Below are 26,774 nucleotides of genomic sequence, written 5' to 3' on the forward strand. Positions count from 1 at the left end.
GGGGCTGAATCTGACCTCCTTTGTCTTTGTGGCGGTGGCTCAACACCCAATCAATCTTACAACAGCAGTGTGATGCTTTGCGCAAAAGAGGCTGGCGCAATTCAGCTGAGTGGGCGGGTTGATGGAAAGTGACTCTGGCATTGCTGAGTTCAAAAGGAATTAAGGATTCATGAGAACGCTGCACAGGCAGGCAAGCATAGATCCCCGGATGAATGCTGAATGAGTCACAAGGGAGACCTGGCTGGGCTTCGAATCCCAAATAAGCAAGGAATTGCTTTTTGATGATGCCGAACTATAAATATCATCACCTCAGAAAACCAGGTTCTCCTCTTACAGTGTCAGAAATCAGCAAAGAGGACTACAAGACCAAATGTGTACGTTATTGACAAACATAATGCTTTACATAAAGAACACTGCCACTCTAAAATCAGTTGTGAAGCAATTTTGAATTTTTCTTAATATTTTAATTGTACTTTAATCAGAGTAAAAAATCATGGGTGGAATTCAAAAAATTTCATTTTTTGGGGCCACTTCACTGGCAGTATAATTACAAGCATTTTCTCTGGTACTAATCTGGGTTTGGTTATGAAATTGCTAATGTCTAAGTATCACATATCATAAAAATGAGTGTGTTTCAGGTTTGCCTGCCACTTTTTCACTCCAACTCCTTACACTTCTTTGAATTTCTTTCTTTTGACCACAGATGGAAAACAAAGAAACAAAAATTGTATTTTTTTGCCAAAATTTTCCAAAAAGCATTGAAAAAAATGTGTCCAAAATCCTTGGGTTTTAAATACTTGTCTCTGTTGTGCTTGTCACGAGCAGCTCTTGTGGAATCCCTCACTGCAGGACTTGATGAATTAGTGCAGACCTTGCTCACAATCAGGAAAGGTGTTAAGGGCTGTATCCTTGTGACTTATTCAATTCTGCAAGGGTGGATGGGCCTTATTTTCAGCAAAGCTGGGCCCACATAATTGTCACAATAGAGGAAGTCAATATCCTGCTTAACATCCAATATTGTTCTGTATTCATCAAATGCCTGGGATAGGGTGATATGTGTCAACACTGGAGCTCTATGCATAATTTTTTAAGTATATACAGAGACACATACGTACATAAACCTGATACAACACCGTATTCTCACCATTGTGCCTTCAATATAATGTGTCAAACAATGGGACCTAATTTAGGGGTTAATAAATTATGTATGTAGAGACTTGGATCAACATGGCTATACTCAACCGTAATGTTCAGCAAGCTGATTAAACCAAGGCAGGTCTGAGCTCTAGACTACGTGACCAGAATTCCATGAACAGGGTCCCTGCATCATCTGGGAAGAATTCATCTACTTTCCCTGCTCTCTTCCAATTTCTGACTGTTCTCTCTGTAGTTATTTGTCAATTAAAAGGAAGGAGACAGTGTTGCTGCTACACTGTGTTCCTATCTTCACTAACATCTACTAAGAAAATTCCAGCACCTTGCCTGACAAATGCAAATAAATATTGTATCATTTTGATTAATCACAGTAATATACACAAACCACTCAACTTTTTTTAAAAAAGAATCACTGGCTTTTCAGGACTTTCTGGGAGTTTTTATTGTTTTCCTTCATTTTACGGTAATGTAAAGGAGAATTATGCTACAAAAATCTAATACTTATCTTTTCCTTGAATGTAATTTATGCCATCTAAACCCCTCTTTGATACTTTAAAATTACTCTGTTGGCTCCTCATCTGGGATTTTTATAATATAAATAAAATGTTCTCTGCATTAAGACTTAGGTATATAAATAAATAAATTTATACATTCCTTTCTCTGAAAAGAGTTACAGATCGGAATGTACAATACATGATATATTTTTATTCTTACAATCTTCTCTCACAACATGCCTATACATTGTACATTAAAACCAGGTTTGGGCCCTGCTAAACTTCATCTGTGCATGTGACATATATTAATGTAAAAATTTTATTATTTCTCTCATAATAGAAGCACTTGAAAATTTGCTTAGAATCTCCAGAAGCAAATAATAGAAAAATTGGTATCTAACAAAGTTGGGGGAGTATCAGAATAGCATTAAAGGCCTTTTTGAGTTTTAACGAAAGAAAGAAAGAAAGAAAGAAAGAAAGAAAGAAAGACAGAAAGAAAGAAAGAAAGACAGAAAGAAAGAAAGAAAGAAAAGAAAGGAAAGAAAGGAAAGAAAGGAAAGAAAGGAAAGAAAGGAAAGAAAGAAAAGAAAGAAAAGGAGGGGAGGGAAGGGAAGGGAAGGGAAGGGAATGGAAGGGCAGGGGAGGGGAGGGGAGGGGAGGGGAGGGGAGGGAAGGGAAGGGAAGGAAAGGGAAAGAGAGAGAGAGAGACCCTCCTTCAGCAAGGTGTTTAGAAGTTCAAGCTCTAAGATACCATTCACCATGCACCATCTGGCCTCAGCCCATCTTCCCAGTCCTCCCTTTCCTCCTTACCCCTTCCACTAGCCTTCCTCTCCTGTCCTATTGGCTACTGTTTAGTCCCTGAATATATGCACCATCATACCACTATGACTTTGCCCATGCTGCTCGCTATCTTTCCACCTCCTCACTCCTCCTCTACCTATTGGGGTCCACTTATTTTCTGAGACTTAATTCAAATCTCACCTTTTCTGTGAAATCATCCTCAAGTATACCTTGTTCCACATCTCCTACTCACCCAACTGAAAAGAATGTCAGCCCCTAGTGCAGTAAGTACAGTTTGTCTGTCTCCTTCAGCCTCTAGTACAGGAACTGGCATAAGCAGTGGATTATGGACAAATTAACCAATTGCCAATGAACAAACCTTACTTCAGTCTCTATGACCTTTCCTTTTTGAACCACACTTTGCATTTTATTATTTTTGTTTTTTAACTTTTATTTTAGGTTCAGGGGTACACATGCAGGTTTGTTATACACATAAACTTGTGTAAAAGGGGTTAATTTACAGACTATTTCATCACCCAGGTACTAAGCCTAGTACTGAAGAGCTATTTTTTCTGCTCCTCTCCCTCCTCTTACCCTCCACCCTCAAGTAGGCCCCAATGTATGTTGTTCCTTTTTTTGTGTCCATGAGTTCTCATCACTTAACTCCCACTTGTAAGAAAGAACATGTGATATTTGGTTTTCTGTTCCTACATTAGGTTTCTAAGGATAATGGACTCCAGCTCCATTTATATTCCCACGAAAGGTGAGATCTTGCTATATAGTATTCCATGGTGTATATGTCCCACATTTTCTTTATCCAGTCTGTCATAGATGAACATTTAGGTTGATTCCATGTCTTTGCCATTGTGAATAGTGATGCAAGGAACATTTGCATGCATGTGTCTTTATGGTAGAATGATTTATATTCCTCTGGGTATATCCACAGTAAAGGAATTGCTGGGTTGAATGGTAGTTCTGTTTTTAGCTCTTTGAGGAATCACCACACTGCTTTCCATTATGGTTGAACTAATTTACATTCCCACCAATGGTGTATAATTGTTCCCTTTTCTCTGCAATGTCACCAGCATCTGTTATTTTTTTCCTTCCCTAATTTCCCAGTGAATCTCTGCTGCTTATTGGTGTTTCAAGTGTCCTTGTCAAGCCCTGGATTTCTTCCTGTTGATATAATATTCACATTATCACCAATATTAGGCCCTCTACAATTTCTTTTGGAGGTTTCTGACATGTCTTAAGACTATAGAACACCATACTGAGTAAGAGTTAAGAAACTGACAGTCTGGACCTTAATATTTTACTTACTTACTCCAAGGCCTAAGACAACCACTATTTACTTCTGGGTCTCTGAATACTCACTTGTAAAATTAGGAGGATACACTGAGTGTCTAAGGTCCTTTGCAATGCGAGAAAAATCTGTGGCTGGTAAGGTTTTCAAGAGTAGTGCCTCCGGTAGGAATAATTTCAGCTTGATAAAGATTTAATTTATTCATGTATTCATTCAACAAATAATTCATAATTCATTAAGTACCTATTTCATATCAAGCATTTTTTCTAAGATCTGGGAATACATCACCAAGCAAAATGTAAATGTAAATACCCTCTATGTAGCTTACATTCTGATAGAAGTAGAGAAAATAAATTATAACTCATCGATGTATGTGAATGTGTGAATGAATATTTATTCTATCTTTCTATAAAATCAAGCAGTTTTAAATGCTGTAGCAGGAAAAAGTTTAAGAGCAGTTTAATGTGGAGAAAGAGCGAATATTGTTCAGGGCAAAGGTAGAAAGATAGATGGACCTATGATTTCATTCAGTATATCCAGTGAGAGAGAGAAAGAGAAAGCGTGTGTGTGTGTGTGTGTGTGTGTCCCAGGCAGATGGGACAGCAAGTGCAAAGGGCCTGTGGGGTCAGAGTACGACCACTTGCTCAAAGAAGATAAAGAGGTTAAATTGCAACAGAATTAGACAGTGAATGAGAAATGAAGTTAAAGAGGCTGAGGTAGAAGAAATAGGTCACTAGGGCCCTGTGGGCCATGGTAAATGCTTGACTTTTAGTGCTGAGAGACTCTTGGAGGAATTAAAATAAAGGAGTGACAAACTCAGATTCGATCCTTTGGAAAGATCACTGTAGCTGATGACTCGAAAATAGAAAAGATATGGTCAATGAAGAAGGTAAAGATAATTAAGAGGTTATAACAATCTACATATAAAACTACAGATAACTTGGACTTGGAAAGAAACCCTGGAAATGGTGAGAGGCTGTTGGATTCCACTCATATTTTGAAGACGGAGCTGACAGAATTTCCATAGATTATTTATGTGCAGTGTAAGGCAGAAAAGGAGTTAAACATTGCAATATTTGTGGCCTCAAGAGGGTAAGGAGACAGTTGGCACTTAGTGAAATAGGGAAGAGTGCAGGAGGAGTAGGGAAGGAATTCAGGAGGTTAGTTTGGGACTAGATAAGTTTGCAATGCCCCTCAAATATCCAAGTGGATGTTTCAAGTAGGCTGCTGGGTAAGAGTCTGGAATTCTAGAACAAGTTCTTTGCTAGAGATACAAATTTTAAAATGATTAGGACAGAGATGGCTTTACGAGATCTCAGAATGGATGATATTACTCAGGGAGTGACTACAGATAGAGAAGAGAATAAATGCCCTAAATATCAAATACAGTCCCAGGACACTCTGAAAATAAGAGATTAAGATGATGAGGAGAAATGAGAAGGAGTGATGAGTGAGGTAGCAAGGGAGCCAAGCCAACATGTCTTCGAAGCCAAGTGAAAAGTATTTCAGGAAGCAGATGGTATACTATGTCCAATGCAACTGAGAAGTAAAATGTGGTAAAACTTGAGTCAACTCTCAATTCCCATTGAATTACTGAGAGTCTTTCTAACTGTGGTCATTGTAGATCCTGCACAGATACACATGGCAGCCTGGGCCAGATATAAAGAGCCAACAGATCCTTGCCTCAAGGCCTGTTAAATTAGCATCAGGTAGGGGACTAGATAATAGCCAGCATATAAGCATTCCTCTCCACCATCATCACCACGACCACTATAACATACACACACACAAACTTGTCATATGTAATTCTAAATGCAAAAAGCAAATGAACTTTGTAACAACAAAGTGTAACTTTGGTGTGAGTTATAGCACATCAAATGTTTGATGAATTACAAAGTATAACTTTGTAGCACTAATTGTTAATGCTGCTACTATGTTATTACTATTAACTGCTTTTTTGACTGAGTGATTAGCAACTATCCGGCATTATTTTAATCATTACATATATAATTTTGTTAAAACCTCATGATGCCTTCTGAGATTATTATTAATATCACTCTGATTTTCAAATGAGAGTATGAAGCCTTAGAGAGGGGAAGTGGCTTGTCTAAGGTCACATGGCAAGTAACTGGCAGATTCTGTTTCAAAACCAAAAGTCTGCTTCTAGGTCTCTCAGCCAATAAATAAGAATGGGAATGTTCAGGTCTCCTAAATGCCCTGTTCTTTGGATAATACATGTATTTTCAACTGTCTATTACCAAGTTTTCTTCTTTGTGATTCCCAATAGGGATGGGTAATCTGGAACAAACTCCAGAAGTTTCCTGATGTTTAAAATGCAGGCAATAGCTAGCTTTGCCATCCTTTCTTAGACAGTTAGTCATTGCTGAAACAAAGTATTCCATGGTTAGACTGACCCATGAGTAGCCAAGAGACATTTGAGTGGTAGCCTTCCATTCCCTCAAGACTGTAAAGCTGACCTAAATAAAGTTACTAGCTATCATTTCTAGAATTACATGACCATGTTTCCCAGCCTCCGAGTTTACTTTTAAGAAATAATACTCCAGAGGTTAGATACCAGACCTCTAATGACTGGGCCGTAGTTGGAACTTTACTATTATCAAGTATTGATTTGGTAAGATATGATAGAATCCTTTTTTTTTAAGTGATTAGTGGTTGAGATGCCTACTTTGAAAATAAACAACAATCCATACAGTAGAAATGCCAAGCCATTTGTTAAGAGGGAAAGAAATCACTCAAATCTCTTAGTAGACAGAAACAACTTTAAAATGTCTACACTATTAAAAAACTGATTTAGAGCACCTTTCCCCCAAAAAAAGACATACTTATAAGTCCAGACTATCAGTTTACCCCTTTGTATGCTAAAAAAAAATATTCTTGGAAAATCTTATTTCATGGAGAATATAGTGAAATGACACTAAACTCCATGTTTGATGAATGCCAAAATGCCGTTCTTGGACTGTTTTCATTACTCTTTACGCTCTTCCATTTCCTATGACAACCTTGTTCAGGTAAACCTTTGAAGTATTAGAGAAGAGAAAGAACAACTGACTCATTCTCAGCAAGGCAAGTATGGCCTGAAATTGAATTTCCTAACAATGTGATAGGTTGTACTGAGTCATCCATATGCTCATCTGGTCTCCTCTATTCTTCATCAAGACCTTCCACACACCACTGGAAAAAGTCTCACTGGGATCAAGCCTGTGATGTCTAGCTGTAATTGTGCGTGTGTGTGTGTGTGTGTGTGCGCACAAGGATGTGCAGAACCATTGGCCTTCACTAGGAACAAGATTACGGGTCCTACTTCATTAACAGAACAGTCTAACTATGAGAGAGTTGTCTGATGCAATTTGAATCTGGGCTCTGATCCCATCTTTCCTTCCTCAGAGGCATAAGGTAACCAGAACACCAGATTTGAAGTCAGATACAACCAGGTTCAAATCCTCATTCTGCGGTCTTATTCCTGTAGCATCTTAGAAACTGACTTACATTCTCTGAGCTTTGGGGCTCTCATTTATCAAGGGGAATAAATAGACTCATGGCAAGTGAAGTGTACTTATATATAGCAGGTGAACACATATTCACCCCTTTATTTTGGACATCGGTGAAACTTGAGCAGTAGTGTCTTTTGTCAATTTCTTTAAAATTATCACCCTGCTCTAGAAAGTAAAGTTATCAAGCTGTTCTTTATACAGTGAGAGCATTTAACTCATCGCTAGTTCTAAATTTAGAAACCACCTCAAAATCCGGTCAAAGCACTTACACAAAAGGATTTGTCCAGCTTTAACCAACTGGAGCTTTATGGGACTCGAATTAAAAGATGGGTGTGCTCAGGTGCCTCAAAACAACTACTGAGAGTGAAGGAACAATAATAATGACTAACAAATCTTAAGTGCTTATTACATTAATCATCATCTGCTGCTGTATAACAAACAATGCCCAAACATAAAGCAACAAATACTTATTATCTCTCACGGTTTTTGAGGGTTATGAGTCCAGAAGTGGCAAGCTGGGTAATTCTAGCTCCGGGTTTCTCATGAGGTTGCCGTCAAGATGATGACAGTTTAGTCATGTGAAATCTGTAGGGTCTGCTTATAAACTCGTTCACATGGTTGTTGGCAGGATTCAATTCATTGCTAGTTATTTACTGAAGACCTTAGTTCCTCACCACATGCACCTCACAATTTAGCAGCTAAGTGCCCTAGTTACATACAGTTGGTTTCTCCCTGGAGCAAATGACCCAAGAGAGCAACCATGACACAGGAAATGACTAGCACAGGAAATGACATATCATGAAAACTTCCATGGCCTATTCATTGGAAGTAAATCACTAAGTGTAGCAGCTGTCAATGGAATGCGAACTAAGCTCCACTTTGAAATTCACCACACCTATTATATGCTCTGAAGCCATTCCAAGTATGTGATGTAAATTATTTCTATTTAGTTTGTACCATAATTCCATGAGGTTAGAAATTATCATATTCCCCATTTTGTAGATGAGATACATGAAGCTTAGAAAGTTTGATATTCACTCCAAGATGCAATAGTGCTGGGCTTGAATCTAGAGATAAAACATTTTGAATAATCAAAAAATTTATTTACTTCAGTAAAAATTTTAATATTTTTCTTTGAAATTGATAATGTATATCTAGAGTATTTAGCATGCTTTAGTAAACAGAATTTTTGATTAAGCAGAATATATCATTTTCTGACAATGTCAAGTAATTAAATATTTACTGTTTATGAATTAAGATGTATTGTGACAGTTAAATCTGAGTCTGTAACATTTTTCTATATGGCTTATATTTCATTCTCAAACATCTATCCCAGAAGACTATTATTTAAAATATAAGCAGTAGTGAAGAAATTTAGCCACATATTCAGGTACAGAAGTTAAAAGTTGTAAGAGATTCTAATGGATTCTGGTATAAAATTATCTTAGTATCTTTTCACTCCCTTTTTTTAAAGCTCACAGATTTATTTCCAATTATCTCATAAACGTGAGGGGGGAAAAGAGCCCCAGTGAGAAATAACTTACACGGTCATTTAAGAGCTGCTTTTCTGCCAGCAATTGCTTGAGTTTAATTTACCAGGAGACAAAATTGCAGTTGTTGAGACAGTCAAAGCAGAAGGGAGAAGAGTCAGTGATCCAGATCAAGGCTTCAGTAACGGGCAAGAAAAATGTCAGAAAGATGTTAATAGGATATGTAGAAGAAATGGGAGGGGAGAGAGAGGGAATGGAAGGGAGTAAAGAATGGAAAGGCAGAAAGAAAGGAAGGAAAGAGGACAATGAACAAATGAATGAATGTAAAAAAGAATGGATGAAGGAAGAAACTGGGGTCTGCTATGATCTGATTTGTCCCCCAAAATTCATGTGATAAAATGTAATGGCCAATGTGATAGCATTAAGAGGAGAGGCCTTTAAGAGACAATTAAGTCATGATGGGGAAGCCCTCATGGATGGAACTAGGTTCCTTACAAAAGCCTAGAGACAGTGGGTTCAGTTTTGTTTTGTTTTGTTTTTGTTTTTGCCATGTAAGGACACAGTGTTTAATCTCCAGAAGATGCAGCAACAAGGTAACATCTTAGAAGCAGAGAAACTTGGCTCTATTAGAATCTCAACGTGCTGGCACTTTGATTATAGACTTCCCCATCTCCAGAAGTGTAAGAAATAAATTTCTGTTGTTTATATATTACCCCATGTCAGGTATTTTGTTACAGCAGAAATAATGAATGAAAGGAAGGCCTGAAAGTAAAATAAAGGAAATAATGGTGTTGGCGAAATGCCCTGTGGTGTCATGGAGAATGAACAAGTTTTGTGCAAAAGCTTTCAATGGGCCTCCATTGTCTAGAGCAAGTATGGATGAGCAAACTACTGCCTACTGCCTGCTGCCTGTCCCCAAGAGGGTTAACAGCTGAAGGGTGACAGCCAGAGCTTGACAACAGCCTGGGGAATAAGTTATTTATTTCTAAAGTGGGAACTTGTAACTGCCCAATAGGTTCTTCCTGCCTGCTGCACAAGTAAAGACCACAGCATTTCAGTAAAGAAAGAGTTTAACTGACATGAGGCTGGCCACAGCACGTGGGAGATGGAGTTATTACTCAAATCAATCTCTCCGAAAATTTGGGGATGGAGTTGTTAAGTACAATTTGGTGGGTAGGGGGTTGGAAAGTAGGGAGTGCTAATTGGTCATATCAAAGATGAAATCATAGGGAGTGGAAGTTATTCTCCTGCTCTGAGTCAGTTCCTAGGTGGTGGCAAGAACAGAAGAAGCTGTTTATTGATCTGGTTGGTGCCAGCTGATCCACTAAGTGCGGGGTGTCCAAAATATCTCAAGCACTGATCTTAGGTTTTATAATAGTGATGTTATCCTGAGGAACAATTTGAGGAAGCTCAGAATCTTGCAGCCTTCAGCTGCATGACTCCTAAACCATAATTTCTAATCTTGCAGCTATTCTGTTAGTCCTACAAAGGCAGTCTAGTCCTTAGGCAGGCAGGGGGTTTGTTTTGGCAAAGGGCAGTTACTGTCTTTGTTTCAAAGTTAAACTATTAACTAAGTTCCTTCCAAAGTCAGTTTGGCCTATATGCAGGAACGAATGAGGATAGCTTGGAGGTTAGAAGGAAGATAGAGTCAGTTAGGTCAGATCTCTTTCACTGTAATAACTTTCTCAGTTATATTTTTTGCAATGAGGGTTTCAATCCCGAGGTCACAGCATAGAATCCTTCCCCATCCAATTATCCTTTTCTGCTTTAGACAGTACCATTTTTATGCTGCTTTATCAATAAAAGGAAATATTTTAATTCAGAGAAGATACAAGACTCGAATCTCAGTTGTTTATCTGAAAGCTGAAGATAGTATATGTATTAATCAAAACTAGTATAATGAAGATTCAATGAGATAAAACAAGTAAAGTATTTACCACAGTATCGATGTCAGCTGCAATTATTATTATTACTACCTATATTGCAGGCTTTTGAAATACATTTGTCTAGAAAATGCTCCAAAGTTAAAAATGAATATATAGTTCACAAGATATCCAAATGCTGGGTTTATGGCTATTAACATCTTTAAGCCTGCTCAATAAATGGCACGTCTGTAATTTCCCCAGGATTTGAACAAATTAAAAAAAAAATAAGGCCAAGGAGTGACAGGTGGTTGCCCATATATCTCATTTTGACAGATAAAAGCCGAGGAGGGCCAGTTGATGTGTATATCTGGGAATTAGGCAGACTTACCAATCTAATCTTAGCCTCAGTGAACTAGGATAAGCCCCCGCTTCCTGTCCCTCACAGCGGAAGAGCCTAGCCTTGGAGGAGCAGAGCAGGAAGATTATTTCAAAAACTAGATGAAAGTAGGAGAGCTGAGCATGCCTATACCCTGTTCACTCTTTTCAAATGTCCTAAGCAGGTAAGTCACTCCTCCTCCTTCTCTAGATTGAAGTAACCCAACATGCAAGAAAAATGTCAGAAAGATGTTAATAGAATAAATAGATGAAGTGGGAGGGGAGAGGGAAAGAAAGGAATAAAGAAAGAATGGGAAGGAATAAGGGAGGGAAGGAGGACAATGAACAAACGAATTAATGTATTAAAAGAATGGATGAAGGAAGAAATGGGGGCCTGCTATAGTCTGATGTGTTCCCCAAGAGATAGACTAAGGTCTGCAGATTCACTGAGTTCCCTTCATATGGAAGAAAACAACTAGCATGCTAGGTAAGTGTTCCCCAAAACAGATTTTCATAGAGAAATTCTGAATGTTCCCACCCCTGGGTTAGGCCTTAACTATCCAGAACATTGGACCTTGGAACAAAGAAACCAAAGGGAAATTCAAAAGTTCTTAAATTCTCTAGATTTAATACAGTGTGTACTCTATAACTTTTTTTTTTAATTTTAGTAATGTACTTTCATTTTTTGCAACATACTTTTATTGGAGAGATCATTACTAGTTTTAAAACCTGAGGAATCACTTTATTTAAAAAAATCTAAAATATATAACCAAGGAAATAATTGCATTAACAATTACCACAATCAGAGAGAGCCCTAAACTAGTAACGCGAATATCTGATTTTCTATCCCAGTTCCACCACTTCCTAGCTAAATATCCTTGACTAGTAATTTAAACTCTAAATCTGTTATCACATCTTTAAAATGCAGAGGATACCAGGATGCATAAGATTTTTCACATGCTGCTGAACAGATCACTAAAGGATATATGAGAAAGCACTTTAAAGGTGTTGCGAATGTAAATATGGCATATTCAAGAATGCCAAATGTATTTTAATATAACAGAATTTTTTTAAAAATCTGGTATATTGGAAACATAGACCAAGAAAAAGCATCAGTGTTTTAGCAGTATATAACAACAAAACACAAAGAGAAAAGAAAAAAAAAAAGATTCCATTTTCTCCCACTCATAAATCCATTAATTTTTCATGATGGGCTCAGCCTTGGAGAGATTTTACATAGAAGAGGAGTTTTTCATTATGCTGTCCAAGGACCAAATATTTGGGAATCAACAAATAGCCAAACAATTGGATATTTCATATAAATGTAAAACCACTGTATTTATCCTTTTTTAAAAAAAAAGTCAGACTGAATCTACCACGAGCTTCTTCTTTCAAATGCTTTTCATTCAAACATGAAACAAAAGACGCTGCTGCTAAGAGCTTCAAGGTCTAGAATGCCTATGTGCTCCTTATTATAATTCCTTTCTTCAAAATAGGCATCTTGTGTCCCAGAAGGACAAGCCTTGTGTTCACTCAGCTCTAGGAATTGATTAATGTCTCGGGATGTGATGTATATTTAAGCCAAACTCGCGGCCTATTAACAATTCACAAACCATGACTTGCACAGTGCTGTGCTCAAATCTATTTTGCATTACAAAATGTTTATAAATCAGCCTCTATTCCCAGAATGTTATATAAACACGTCAACAAATCACATGTGTATTAAGGGGAGAGAGGTAGAAGGCTGGGAATTTATCATAGCCTCAGGCTGTTCTGGGACAAATTAAATACTACCCTGGCCACCGAGGTCCCCACTAGGCAGTCGTTCAGAATGAACTGTAGATAAATTGAACTTCTCTTATTGGAGACAAGCCAGCAGCTCACCCAAATATGAAAAATTGTATCCCCACACTAAAAAAATTAAACCATGCTAAACACAAGCTTTTCATTTCTGCAAGACTGCAGTTTTCCTATTTCTTTAGAAAATGAAGATATTTTATGGCTCAAAAATAAAAGTCACAAGAAGTAGGTGAGTAACAGGGAGAAAGGATGGTGAGGACATTACCTATTTGTATTCCCAGCACCTGAGACATTTTTGTGGGGAGATCTGGGAAGGCAGCTTCAGATTAATTAAATATATATAGTCAACTATATATATATACACACACACACACACACACAAATACATACACACACACACACATATGTAATCGCATAGTTTAAACGTAGAGGATGCCAGTTTGCCTAATACATATATATTACGTTTCTAACAGGTGAATCATTTTTCCTCTTATATTTGGAAACTTAAAATCATTTCCTCTTATATTTCCTCTTATATTTGGAAACTTAACTTAAAATCATTTTCCTCTTATATTTGGAAACTTAACAGGCAACAGAAAGTGGATAGAAGAAAGGCCCCTAAGCAAAGGGCTCACAAATTGTCCCGGAACCCACCCAAGAGATAATTGCATAGATTCTGGTCTTCAATGGGATTTAGTCTCATGCAACCCTCGTTTTTCTCTGTTAATCTAAAAGTATGCAATTGGACATAAAGCATAAGTGGTTTCTGTGCAGTGACTGGTGTGAAGATATGCTTTGATATGAACCAGCTCTCCTAAAAGGTCTTTTAGTCAATTCAAAGGTTCATCTGATATAATACTTTAGCTTATAAAATAAGGTGTGTTCTTTTACGTTATACATATTTTACCACAATTTTTCAAAACAAGAAAAACTGGTTTCTCCTGGAGAAGCACACACACTAACTTATAAAGGGGGAAATGTTTTGTGTAATTGGATCATAAAATTGCAGACTTTCAGAGTTGGAAGGGCTGGAAACTCATCTGCTGCAGTTTTCCAGAATGTAATTCTACAAGCTAGTTATAGCTTTTACAATAATAAAGAGTTCCACAGTTGTAGTCATTAGTCCTGTTCATCGCCATCCAATTTTTCTGTCCTCTAGGCTCTTCCTATCTTTCTCCCTCTTAGTAGACCACAGTCATGTGACTAGTTCTGACCAATGAGTTGTGTGTGGAAATGAGATGCATCATATTTGGGAGGTAATCTTTAAAGACTGGTTTGAGACTCCCCTAAACTTCTTTTCTTACTAGCAAAATGACCTGCAAGTTTCATTATGGTGTCTATTCCACCAGCTGGTATCCCTAAGTAGCTATGAAAAAAAGAGCTCTTCTCCATGGTAGTTAAACTATGTTAGACATATAATGGGTAGGGGGAAACTTTCTTATTTTAATCTGACGAGTTTTTCATGTGCTTTTTATTTCAGCATAGCCTAGTCTATACTGATTCATACAATGGTCAGTTAAGTTTGAACAATACAGATTTACACAAGTTTCTTTACTATGTAAATCTATAAGGCTTCAAAATGCTAATTGGAAACATAAGTCTTCAAGAGAGGAATATATTAGGAAACATTTATCACACCTATTTGACTATGAGAATTTTTGCTTTGCTTTATTTTAGTATTTGTGTGTTGTGCAGAGCACGTGTTAGGATGTCAATGATCACAGTGTTCCACAGAGCAATTAGGGAAAGCACTTTTGGTCCAATTTCAGCACTTTACAAAATAATTTAACAAAGTTCTAAGGAATGAAGGTCTTTTCCAAGGCCATCCTCAGTGAGGTAGTCAGTGAGTGGCAGACATGGCAGCTGATGCCTCTTGGTCATGCCCTGGACCTAGAGTAGCTTTACAACTAACTATACCAGGTGTTTGCTAATGATCACTTCCTTTTTTTTTTTTTTTTTTTAGACTGAGTTTTGCTCTTGTTGCCCAGGCTGGAGTGCAATGGTGTGATCTCAGCTCACTGCAAACTCTGCTTTCCGGATTCAAGCTATTCTCCTGCCTCAGCCTCCCAAGTAGCTGGGATTACATGGACCACCACACCCAGCAAATTTTTTGTATTTAGTAGAGATGGGGTTTCTCCATGTTGGTCAGGCTGGACTCCTGACCTCAGGTGATCCACCTGCCTCGGCCCCGCAAAGTTCTGGGATTACAGGCATGTGCCACCACATCTGGCCAATGATCAAACTTTTTACAAAAGTCTTTAAAGAGCCACACCAGTGGAAACATTCATAACACCTTACCACCCAAATTAACATCAACTCAGTTATGTTTTCCCCACAGAGAATTAATATGAAGAAATACCTATAAGAAAACCTCAAAAATTTCACATCAAAGACAAAAGCCTAGGCCGGGCACGGTGGCTCAAGCCTGTAATCCCAGCACTTTGGGAGGCCGAGACGGGCGGATCACGAGGTCAGGAGATCGAGACCATCCTGGTTAACACCGTGAAACCCCATCTCTACTAAAAAAAAATACAAAAAGACTAGCCGGGCGAGGTGGCGGGCGTCTGTAGTCCCAGCTACTGGGGAGGCTGAGGCAGGAGAATGGCGTAAACCCGGGAGGCGGAGCTTGCAGTGAGCTGAGATCCCGCCACTGCACTCCAGCCTGGGTGACAGAGCGAGACTCCGTCTCAAAAAAAAAAAAAAAAAAGACAAAAGCCAGAGATTACAGAGTTAACATATTTTTGGAGCTGAGGGGGAAAAGTCTCTCAGCTAGATCTTCTGAACCAGAGCTCCACAACTTCTTGCAAAAGATCATTTCCCCTGCTAAAAACCTGGCAATAAGAACCTCCTTTTTTTTGGCGGGGGGCCGGGGGGAATATTTGACCAAAAATGAGATTTCAGCCAGAAACAAGGGGAAAAATTTCTGATTCACTGAACTTGTTAAGCCACTGAAGACACTGCTTTCCTTTGAAATAACTTATTTTGACTGATGCTACAGGCGCTGGTAGAATTTTCTTCCCTTCATAAAATCACTGTAGTTGCAATGATAGCTCTGAAGTTGTGGGAGTAAAGATCTGCTAAAACATCATTTGGATTTAATCACAATACCAGAGGAAAAGAATAAAAGCTGTTTGGTTTGTTTTTTTTTTTCAGCAACAACAACAAACTGCTGGATGGATATTGCCAGAAATTAATTGATCAAGAAAAGCTCCTAGAAATCTTTTTTTTTTTTTTTTTTTTTTCCAAAAAGTACCTTTTGTGACAGCTTCAAACTTGATCTCTGAGCTCCAGCGAAGCACAAATTACTGTGTGGCATTTTATCTCACAGATTAGAGCAGCTCCTAAATAGCATGCTGTGCCTTTCTTAAAATGCTGTCCCCAATGCAGGTTTTTTTTTTTTTTTTTTTTAGCTTCTTTGAAATTTCTCATATTGCATTGGGTTCTTCACCCAAGGGAAATGACATTTTTAGTTAAAAAGTAATAAAGTAGAATTAAAACATAAATAATTTATAAAGATTTTGAAATAAGCTTGAAAATGGGCATGTGAATAAATTTGCACCATGTCCCAGGAAGTATAATGGTAGACATATTTGGGAAGGATGAATTCCAAGTACTGCCTGGAGGGGTCCAGACATAATGGCTAATACCCCAAGTTCTCCAAGTACTCTCTTGAGGTTTCCAGACAAACTGCATTTTTAATCACAGAGCCTCTACAGAAAGCCTGCTGCTGCATTACCTCATGGAGAAGAGAGAGTCCTACCACTTCTAGTCAGCTACAGAAGCACTCTCTCTGCCTCAGCAAACACAAATAACTGCAGTATCTAGCCAGAGAGGTCTTTCCCACAAAACAGGAGGTGAAATTAGCATAAACAGGACTTGGGGAAATAACTGGTTTTACAGAATGTGGCTGCTGTAATAAATGGCTTCCTTGGAGGACCTAAAATACAGACGGAAGCCATAACTAGAATATGGACAGAAGCAGTAGACCTGAACCTGGAAGCCTACAAACCCTTTTTCTGTTATCATTCATTCACATATCCACTTCCTCTCCTCTACCCGCAATAGGATACACACAAAAGGGCTACTTGTCAAATAGCAACAACTATGCAATGACTAAGCATCGTTGCCTGCCTTCCACGTTAAAATGTGATTTTAAAATAAAACCGAATTGGAGACCCTTTTCTTGCTCCTGAGTTATGTCCAAGCCTTGCACAGAGGTTCATTTCAAAGCTCATTTTGCCTTCTTTTTTTTCCTTGTGACCCAGTTCTTTCATTTTCTCTTTGTCTCTGAGCTGATAAATGTATTCTCAGGAAAATATGCTGAATTTAACAGTTATTCTTTCCAGACCTGTGGCTTCTCAAGAGATAATTAGTCCACAATAATATGAAATAATGAATCTCTAATGGTGAGATTTTTAGATTCACTACCATTGATTGATAAGGAGAGAAGGTAGACCTATCTACTAACCTAGTCATGAGTATTAGGTATTCACCAGTTTGATTCAGTCTCTCACTCATTCATTTATTTAAGAAATGTGTTATGAACTCCAGTAAATCAATCACTGTACTCATTATTGATACAGAGAATCTTTAAAAGACACAGATCATGATGTAAAGAACTTTAGAGTGAAGAGACAGATATCTAAACAAATATCTATAACACAAAGCAAAAAGACACAAGACATATGATAGAGGTAGCAGCAACATACTATAAAAGACAGAGTGAAGAAATAATTCTGATTAGGATGATTCAGGCCTCATTAGAGCCTTGAAGTAGGAGTAGCAGCTTCATACATGGAATAGGAGGGTAGTGCAGATGCACAGAACTGAGAAAACAGCATAAGTGATGAACAAGAAGCCTAAACATAGTCTGGTCAAAGCACAAAAGGTCAGATCATGGGAGTCACTGTGTGCTGTGCTAAGTACTTTGGGAAAGTCTATTAGTAACTGTATTAGTTTCCCACTCATGCTGCAACAAATTACTGCAAACTGGTTGACTACAAGCAACAGGATTTTTTCTTCTGCTGTTCGGAAGACCATAATTCCAAAAGCAAGGTGTTGGCAGGGTCATATCTCTGAAGGTTATAGAAAAGCATTCTTTCTTTCCTTTTTCTAGATGGCAATTCTTAGCATTCCTTGGCTTGTAGTTGAATTGCTCAAATTCCTGTTTTCTTCTTCACATGGCTATCTTCCTTCTGCGACTGTCTCCGTATCTCTGTTTTCTCTTATCAGGACACTGGTCATTGGATTGGGGCTTACCTTATTTCAGTATGGATTCATCTTAACTAATTCCAATTGCAAAGACCCAATTTACAAATAAGATCACATTCTCAGTTCTGAGGTTTCAAGTGGACATAAGTTTTAGGGAAACACTAATTAACTCAGTAGAGTAATCAATGTCCTTTACCATATTTGAGGCCAGTGGTGGAATAACCTAACTGTTACAACTTCAATCAGGCAAATTTTGTGTCTAATATCTCTAATAAAATTTCCCCAGTAAAACAAGTAGGAATAGGAACAACGCCAGCCTCCAGCTCCCAGTGTGAGTGACACAGAAGACAGGTGATTTCTGCATTTTCAACTGAGGTACCGGGTTCATCTCACTGGGGCATGTTGGACAGTTAGTGCTGGTCCATGGGTGCAGCCCGACCAGTGAGAGTTGAAGCAGAGTGAGGCATTGCCCCACCTGGGAAGTGCAAGGGGGAAGGGAATTCCTTTTCCTAGCCAAAGGAAATTGAGAGACACAACACCTGGAAAATCGGGTAACTCCCACCCTAATACTGCACTTTACCAAGGGTCTTAGCAAATGGCACACCTGGAGATTAAATACCACACCTGGCCCAGAGGGTCCCACACCCGGCCCAGAGGGTCCCACACCCACGGAGCCTCCCTCATTGCTAGCACAGCAGTCTGAGATCTAACTGCAAGGTGGCAGCGAGGCTGGGGGAGGGGCGCCCGCCATTGCTGGGGCTTAAGTAGGTAAACAAAGCCACCTGGAAGCTCGAATTGGGTGGAGCCCACCAACGCTTGAGGAGGCCAGCCTGCCTCTGTAGACTCCTCCTCTGGGGACAGGGCATAGCTAAACAAAAAGCAGCAGAAACCTCAGCAGAGGTAACTGCCCCTGTCTGACAGTTTGAAGAGAGCAGTGGATCTCCCAGCATGGAGGTTGAGATCTGAGAATGGACAGACTGCCTGCTCAAGCAGTTCCCTGACCCCTGAGTAGCCTAACTGAGAGACATCCCCCACTAGGTACAGACCGACACCTCACACCTCACACGGTGGGGTACAGCCCTGAGACGAAGCTTCCAGAGCAAGAATCAGACAGCAACACTCGCTGTTCAGCAGTAGTCTATCTTCTGCAGCCTCCGCTGCTGATATCCAGGCAAACAGGGTCTGGAGTGGACCTCAAGCAAACTCCAACAGACCTATAGCTGAGGGTACTGACTGTTAGAAGGAAAACTAACAAACAGAAAGGACACCCATACTAAAACCCCATCAGTACGTCACCATCATTAAAGACCAAAGGCAGATAAAACCATAAAGATGGGGAAAAAGCAGTGCAGAAAAGCTGGAAATTCAAAAAATCGGAGCGCATCTCCCCCTCCAAAGGAACGCAGCTCATCGCCAGCAACGGAACAAAGCTGGACGGAGAATGACTTTGACGAGTTAAGAGAAGAAGGCTTCAGTTGATCAAACTTCTCAGAGCTAAAGGAGGAACTATGTAATCAGCACAAAGAAACTAAAAACTTTGAAAAAAGAATGGATGAATGGATAACTAGAATAATCAATGCAGAGAAGACCTTAAAAGAACTGATAGAGATGAAAACCATAACATGAAAGCTACGTGACAAATGCACAAGCTTCAGTAACCAACTCGATCAACTGGAAGAAAGAGTATCAGTGATTGAAGATCAAACAAATGAAATGAAGCGAGAAGAGAAGTGTAGAGAAAAAAGAGTAAAAAGAAATGAACAAAGCCTCCAAGAAATATGGGATTATGTGAAAAGACCAAATCTACGTCTGATTGGTGTGCCTGAAAGTGACGGGGAGAATGGAACCAAGTTGGAAAACACTCTGCAGGATATCATCCAGGAGAACTTCCCCAACCTAGTAAGGCAGGCCAACATTCAAATTGAGAAAATACAGAGAAGGCCACAAAGATACTCCTCGAGAAGAGCAACTCCAAGACACATAACTGTCAGATTCACCAAAGTTGAAATGAAGGAAAAAATGTTAAGGGCAGCCAGAGAGAAAGGTCGGGTTACACACAAAGGGAAGCCCATCAGACTGAAAGCAGATCTCTTGGCAGAAACTCTCCAAGTCAGAAGAGAGTGGGGGTCAATATTCAACATTCTTAAAGAAAAGAATTTTCAACCCAGAATTTCGTATCCAGTCAAACTATGTTTCATAAGTGAAGGAGAAATAAAATCCTTTACAGACAAGCAAATGCTTACAGATTTTGTCACCACCAGGCCTGCCCTACAAGAGATCCTGAAGGAAGCACTAAATATGGAAAGGAACAACAGGTACCAGCCATTGCACAAACATGTCAAAATGTACAGACCATTGATGCTAGGAAGAAACTGCATCAACTAGCGAGCAAAATAACCAGCTAATATCATAATGACAGGATCAAGTTCACACATAACAATATTGACCTTAAATGTAAATGGACTAAATGGTCCAATTAAAAGACACAGACTGACAAATTGGACAAAGAGTCAAGACTCATCAGTTTGCTGTATTCAAGAGACTCATCTCACATGCACAGACACACATAGGCTCAAAATAAAGGGATGGAGGAAAATCTATCAAGCAAATGGAAAACAAAAAAAAGCAGGGGTTGCAATCCTAGTCTCTGATAAAACAGACTTTAACCCATCAAAGATCAAAAGAGACAAAGAAGGCCATTATATAATGGTAAAGGGATCAATTCATTAGGAAGAACTAACTATCCTAAATATATATGCACTCAATACAGGAGCACCCAGATTCATAAAGCAAGTCCTTAGAGACTTACAAAGAGACTTAGTCTCCCATACAATAATAATGGGAGACTTTAACACCCCACTGTCAACATTAGACTGATCAATGAGACAAAAAGTTAACAAGGATATCCAGGAATTGAACTCAACTCTGCACCAAGTGGACCTAATAGACGTCTACAGAACTCTCCACTCCAAATCAACAGAATATACATTCTTCTCAGCACCACATCGCACTTACTCCAAAATTGACCACTTAGTTGGAAGTAAAGCAATTCTTAGCAAATGTAAAGGAACAGAAATTATAACAAACTGTTTCTCAGACCACAGTGCAATCAAACTAGAACTCAGGACTAAGAAACACAAAATTGACAAACAGGATCTAATTAAGCTAAAGAGCTTCTGCACAGCAAAAGAAACTACCATCAGAGTGAACAGGCAACCTACAGAATGGGAGAAAATTTTTGCAATCTACTCATCTGACAAAGGGCTAATATCCAGAACCTGGAAAGAACTCAAACAAATTTACAAGAAAAAAACAAACAACCCAGAGTGGGCAAAGGATATGAACAGACACTTCTCAAAAGAAGACATTCATACAGCCAATAGACACATGAAAAAATGCTCATCATCACTCGCCATCAGAGAAATGCAAATCAAAACCACAGTGAGATACCATCTCACACCAGTTAGAATGGCAATCATTAAAAAATCAGGAAACAATAGGTGCTGGAGAGGATGTGGAGAAATAGGAACACTTTTACACTGTTGGTGGGATGGTAAACTAGTTCAACCATTGTGGAAAAGAGTGTGGCAATTCCTTAAGGATCCAGAACTAGAAATAGCATTTGACCCAGCCATCCCATTACTGGGGATATGCCCAAAGGATTATAAGTCATGCTGCTATAAAGACACATGCACATGTTTGTTTATTGCGGCACTATTCACAATAGCAAAGACTTGGAATCAACCCAAATGTCCATCAGAGACAGACTGGATTAAGAAAATGTGGCACATATACACCATGGAATACTATGCAGCCATACAAAAGGATGCAGCTGGAAACCATCATTCTCAGCAAACTATCACAAGAACAGAAAACCAAATACCGCATATTCTCACTCATAGGTGGGAACTGAACAATGAGATCTCTTGGACACAGGTAGGGGATCATCACACACCGGGTCCTATTGTGTAGAGGGGTGGGGAGGGATAGCATTAGTAGATATACCTAATATAAATGACGAGTTAATGGGTGCAGCACACCAACATGGCACATGTATACATATGTAACAAACCTGCATATTGTGCACATGTACCCTAGAACTTAAAGTATAATAATAATAAAAAAAAGACAAGTATACTGGCTACTTCAAATGGAGCACAGACTGAATAGTCAATAAGGCATGGAAGGATGAAGCTGAAAAGGAAAGGTTCAATGATAACGAAGGTTTCAGGTGGAAGCCATAGGATGATGATGATGATGCTGTTGCTGATGGAACCTAACATTTGTTGAGAGTTTCCTATATGCTAGGCATTTTTCCAATTGCTAGTACTTTATTCATGTTCATAACAATCCCAGTAAGAAAGATTTTATCATTTTTCAGGTGGTGAAGTGTTTACCATTTTTCAAGTGATAAAATTGAGGCACAGAGCAGTTACAGAGTCTGCCCAAGGTCACGTAATAATCAATGTGATTGCTGGAAATTGAAGCCAGGTGATCTAATTCCAGATCCTGTGACATTAACCACTACAGTAGAACTGCCTCCCTAGGAAACACAGTGATATTACATTTAACTAAGAGAACTCAGGAGACATCCTATTAGGGCAGAAGATTAAAAAGGGGGGAAATACATGAATTGGAAGAAGATTCAAAGAAATGTGTTCCTAGCACTTACTTCACAATCGCAATTACATTTGATGCATTAGGGTGAGCATTATCTCCCTAACAAAAATGTAACGTGGGTAAAAGATCCAAATGTTCAGAATGAACACTGTGTTATAGCACAGCAATACAACGTATCAGGAAATTTCAACATATTATCAGAAGCAGAAATAAAATGATAGAAAACATTTTCCTGAGTTTCCCTTTGGACTTTCTTTTCAAATCTTTATCTTCACATTAGTCCATGGCATAGATTCCATGTTTTGCTCCTCTGCAACTTGTATAGGTGACAGCGGAGGCCTTGGCCACTGGGATGAAGGACTGCAGTATCACATTCCACATGGCTTTTTTTTTCTTCTTTGTTAGTTATCCTACAGAGTCACCTTATCATCAGAAAGGGTTTTGTATGTTGCATCTCTTTCTTTTTAAAGTCTCTTTTAAGCACAGATCACCTCTATTTAGCACACACTCTTCTTTCATCACAACAGGACTCTTTTGAAAAAGTCACCTGTTCTCACTATTTTTACTCCTTAACTTCACTCTTCTATCCACAGTAATCTCCTTCCACTCCCCTATAGTAATGCAATTGCCCTGCCTAGATTACCAATGACACTCTCAGGGGTGGCTTCTGATATTAGTATAGTATTTGACATTTCCCAAAACTTTAGTGGTTTTTGGAAGCCCCTTCTGGCTTCTCTCTTGCCTCTGTAGTTTCTTGTGTCCCAGTTTCCATTTTGAGCTCTGATTTCTCTGCCCATCATTTAAATAAGTGGTTTTCAAACAGGATATTATGGTGTCCTAAGAAAAGGATGCCATGGAATAAAGACTTTGATAGGTGGCCTTAAAGATGAATCCCACTGATCTCTATAGTATTCATGTCCTTGAGTAATCTCCTCTTCCTGAGGGTCAACTGGACTTACTGACTCTGATACAGTTTGCCTCTGTGTCCCCACCCAAATCTCATCTTAAATTGTACTTCCATAATTCCCACATGTTGTGGGAGGGATCTGCTGGGGTTAATTTGAATAATGGGGGCAGTTTTCCCCAGACTGTTCTTGTGGTAGTGAACAAGTCCCATGATATCTGATGGTTTTATCAGGGGCTTCCACTTTTCCATCTTTCTCATTTTGTCTTGCCACCACCATGTAAGAAGTGCCTTTCACCTCCTGCCATGATTCTGAGGCCTCCCCAGTCATGTGGAACTGTAAGTTCAATTAAACATCTTTTTTCTTCCTAGTCTCAGGTATGTCTTTATCAGCAGTGTGAAAACAGACTAATACAAACTCCCTTCTAATGATTGGAATACCATAGATGTGATATGATGTCACTTCTGAGATTAGCCTATAAAAGGACTGTGGCTTCTATCTTTTGGATTGCTCATTCTGGAGAAGCCAGCCATCATACTGAAGGTCCATGTGACAAGGGACAGAGGCCTGACAAACTCCATGTGAGTGAGCCTGCAAGAGGGTCCTCTGCAAGATAATCCTTCAGATGAGACCACAGACATAATTGACAACTGGACTGCAATATAATAAAACACCTTGAGACAGAGGCACTCAGCTAAGCCTAACCTAGATTCCTGACCCATGGAAACTCAAAGTAATAAATATTTGTTGTTTTAAGCTGCTAAATTTGGGGTTGATTTGTTATGCAACAATAGACAATAATACAGGACCCTACGTGTTAGGCTTCATCATTCAGGTCATCTTTAATATCTCACTTTCACTCCCCACTATTCTTCCAATAGTCATTTAAAATTCCCTAAAATTTACTTTCTTAATATACCTTGGATTTATATCCCTTATTTCTACACCACTCTGTTAGTTCAGGCCACCATGACTTCTGCCTTATTTTAACACACCCATAGATAGTCTACCCACATCTATACAATACAGAGGTGAAGAGATCAAGTTCATATTTCAGACTGCCAAGTCTGAATTCAACCTCTGCTACTATGTAGGTAATATTAGACAAATTATTTAACCTCTCTCCTTAGTTATATCATCTATAAAATGGGAATATTAATATTAACAGTACTTACTTCATGGAGTGGTTCTAGCATATTAGCTGTTGCTTGTAACATGCCTCGAACACTGCCTGGTATAGTGAAAGTTCTCAATAAATGCTGTAGTTATTGAAAGGGAGCCTATCATAATGGTAAGAACATGGACAGCCAGGCTGTTAGATTTGAGTTGTTATTCTACCATTCATTATCTGAGTAAACCTGGAAAAATTGCTTTATAGCTCTGTGTCTCCATTTCTTTATTAGTAAGACAGAGATAATTATAGTACTCAAGAATAAAATTGTTGTGAGGATTACATGAGTTAGTGCCTAAAAAGCGGGCTGAAAAAGACTGGCATTGAATATTACCAAGTGTTTTCAATTATTACGATTGCTGATCATTCTGCTGCTTTTTGATCCATTCATTACCTTACAAAAGTGATATTTCTTAACGTCAGATCTGATTATGGCATTCTCCTGTTTAAACCTCTGTGATGGTCCACCCATTAGCCCCCACATGGCCTAACAGAACCTTCATAATCTGGCAAAACTCTCAAACCTCACATGTCTCCACTTTTCCCCACTAAACCTTACACTCCAATCAGACTAAGCTGCTCGACCTTCCTCAGATGAGCCATGTTCTCCTATATTTCTCTATCATTGCAAATGTTGTTTTCTAGCATAAATACCCTTTCTACTATACTGCCAGGCTAACTCCCACTCATCCTTTCAAAATTCCATTAATAGTATTATATGTCACAGGAATCTTCTCTAACCATCACTGACATTCTTTGCAATACACATGTATACACACACTAACACACACATAGGTGGATCCTCCCTTAAGCACCCATAGTTCTCTGTGCACACCTCAATATTTAATATCTAAGAGATTGTAACTAACTATGAACATTTCCATTTCTCTCCACTAGATATGAACTACGGAGTCCCCATCCAAGGCACTGAACAAGAACATCTGGAACACTGTAGGCACTCAATAAATATTTCATCAACAAATAAATGAGGGCTCTAATTTACCATTTCCTTTTTTCTTTGAGAAGCCATATGAACTTCCTTTATTGTGTTCCTACAGTTGACTTTTGTGGCACTACTTTGATATGGGGGTGGAAAAAACTAAAAGGGTTCTTCATAAAGATCAAATAAGAACATGCTTTCTAGACAACTAAGAACCCTGAGAGGCTCCAGAGACTTTGTGCCCATGTGTTCAACCCAACTCAGGGGAATGAAGTCATAACAATCTCTTTAAGCCCGTATGTTCCATAGTTTTGAGAAGATGCATACCTGGCTAGAGTCTCTTATTTTAATTCCCCATTCCCACAATATACTATAAGAATTTGGGGCAAGGCACAGTGGCTCACGCCTGTAATCTCAGCACTTCGGGAGGCTGAGACAAGCAGATCACGAGGTCAAGAGATCAAGACCATCCTGGCCAACATGGTGAAACCCTATCTCTACTAAAAATATACAAAAATAAGCTGTGCATGGTGGCACGTGCCTGTAGTTTCAGCTACTCAGGAGGCTGAGGCAGGAGAACCACTTGAACCCGGGAGGCGGCGGTTGCAGCGAGCCGAGACCACACCACTGCACTCCAGCCTGGCGACGGGGCAAGACTCTGCTTCAAAAAAAAAAAAAAAGAGTTTGTATGAAATTGAAAGTGTTTGAGTACTTCAAACAAAAGCCTCAGACCAAAAACTCCCATGTGGCAGGTTTTGTATCTCATCTTTCAACAACTCTCTAAGTAGGCAGGTGGCCTTGTATTGGTACTCCATTAGCCAGGCAGTGTATTGATTTCCAAATGTGGGGAGGGTCAAGGTCTGAATCACTTCAAAAGTACCAAGAAAAATAAGTAAAGAGACCAAAGAATTTCTTGTCTTTTTAGATTTAATCAAGGAACTGCTAAGTCCCTCGTTCTTAAGAACCTATAACAATGAGGAAGTTATGCTTTTTTCTCTCCCAATACCACTTGCTCTTTTTATATATCCTGAAAAAGGAAAATAACTGATGAGAAATGACATGTACTGCTGACAGAAATGGGAAAAACTGTCGAGGTCTCACCAAAAAATGAGCAGTGTCAGTGTTACTAATAAGATCTCCCACTGAATTCCCT

At 38.9% G+C, this 26,774-nt stretch overlaps 1 long non-coding RNA gene across 1 annotated transcript in view; it reads left to right on the plus strand.

Moving 5' to 3' along the window:
* Positions 1-25,683, plus strand: part of LOC119624483 (uncharacterized) — a 50,872-nt gene extending 25,189 nt beyond the window's left edge. Inside the window, exon 4 of the long non-coding RNA XR_005240652.2 lies at positions 25,579-25,683. This is a non-coding gene — a long non-coding RNA (uncharacterized lncRNA). The remainder of the gene's footprint in view (positions 1-25,578) is intronic.
* Positions 25,684-26,774: the final 1,091 nt, after the last annotated feature.

This window comes from Chlorocebus sabaeus, chromosome 1 (genome assembly GCF_047675955.1).
Source record: "Chlorocebus sabaeus isolate Y175 chromosome 1, mChlSab1.0.hap1, whole genome shotgun sequence".
Classification (NCBI taxonomy): domain Eukaryota; kingdom Metazoa; phylum Chordata; class Mammalia; order Primates; family Cercopithecidae; genus Chlorocebus; species Chlorocebus sabaeus.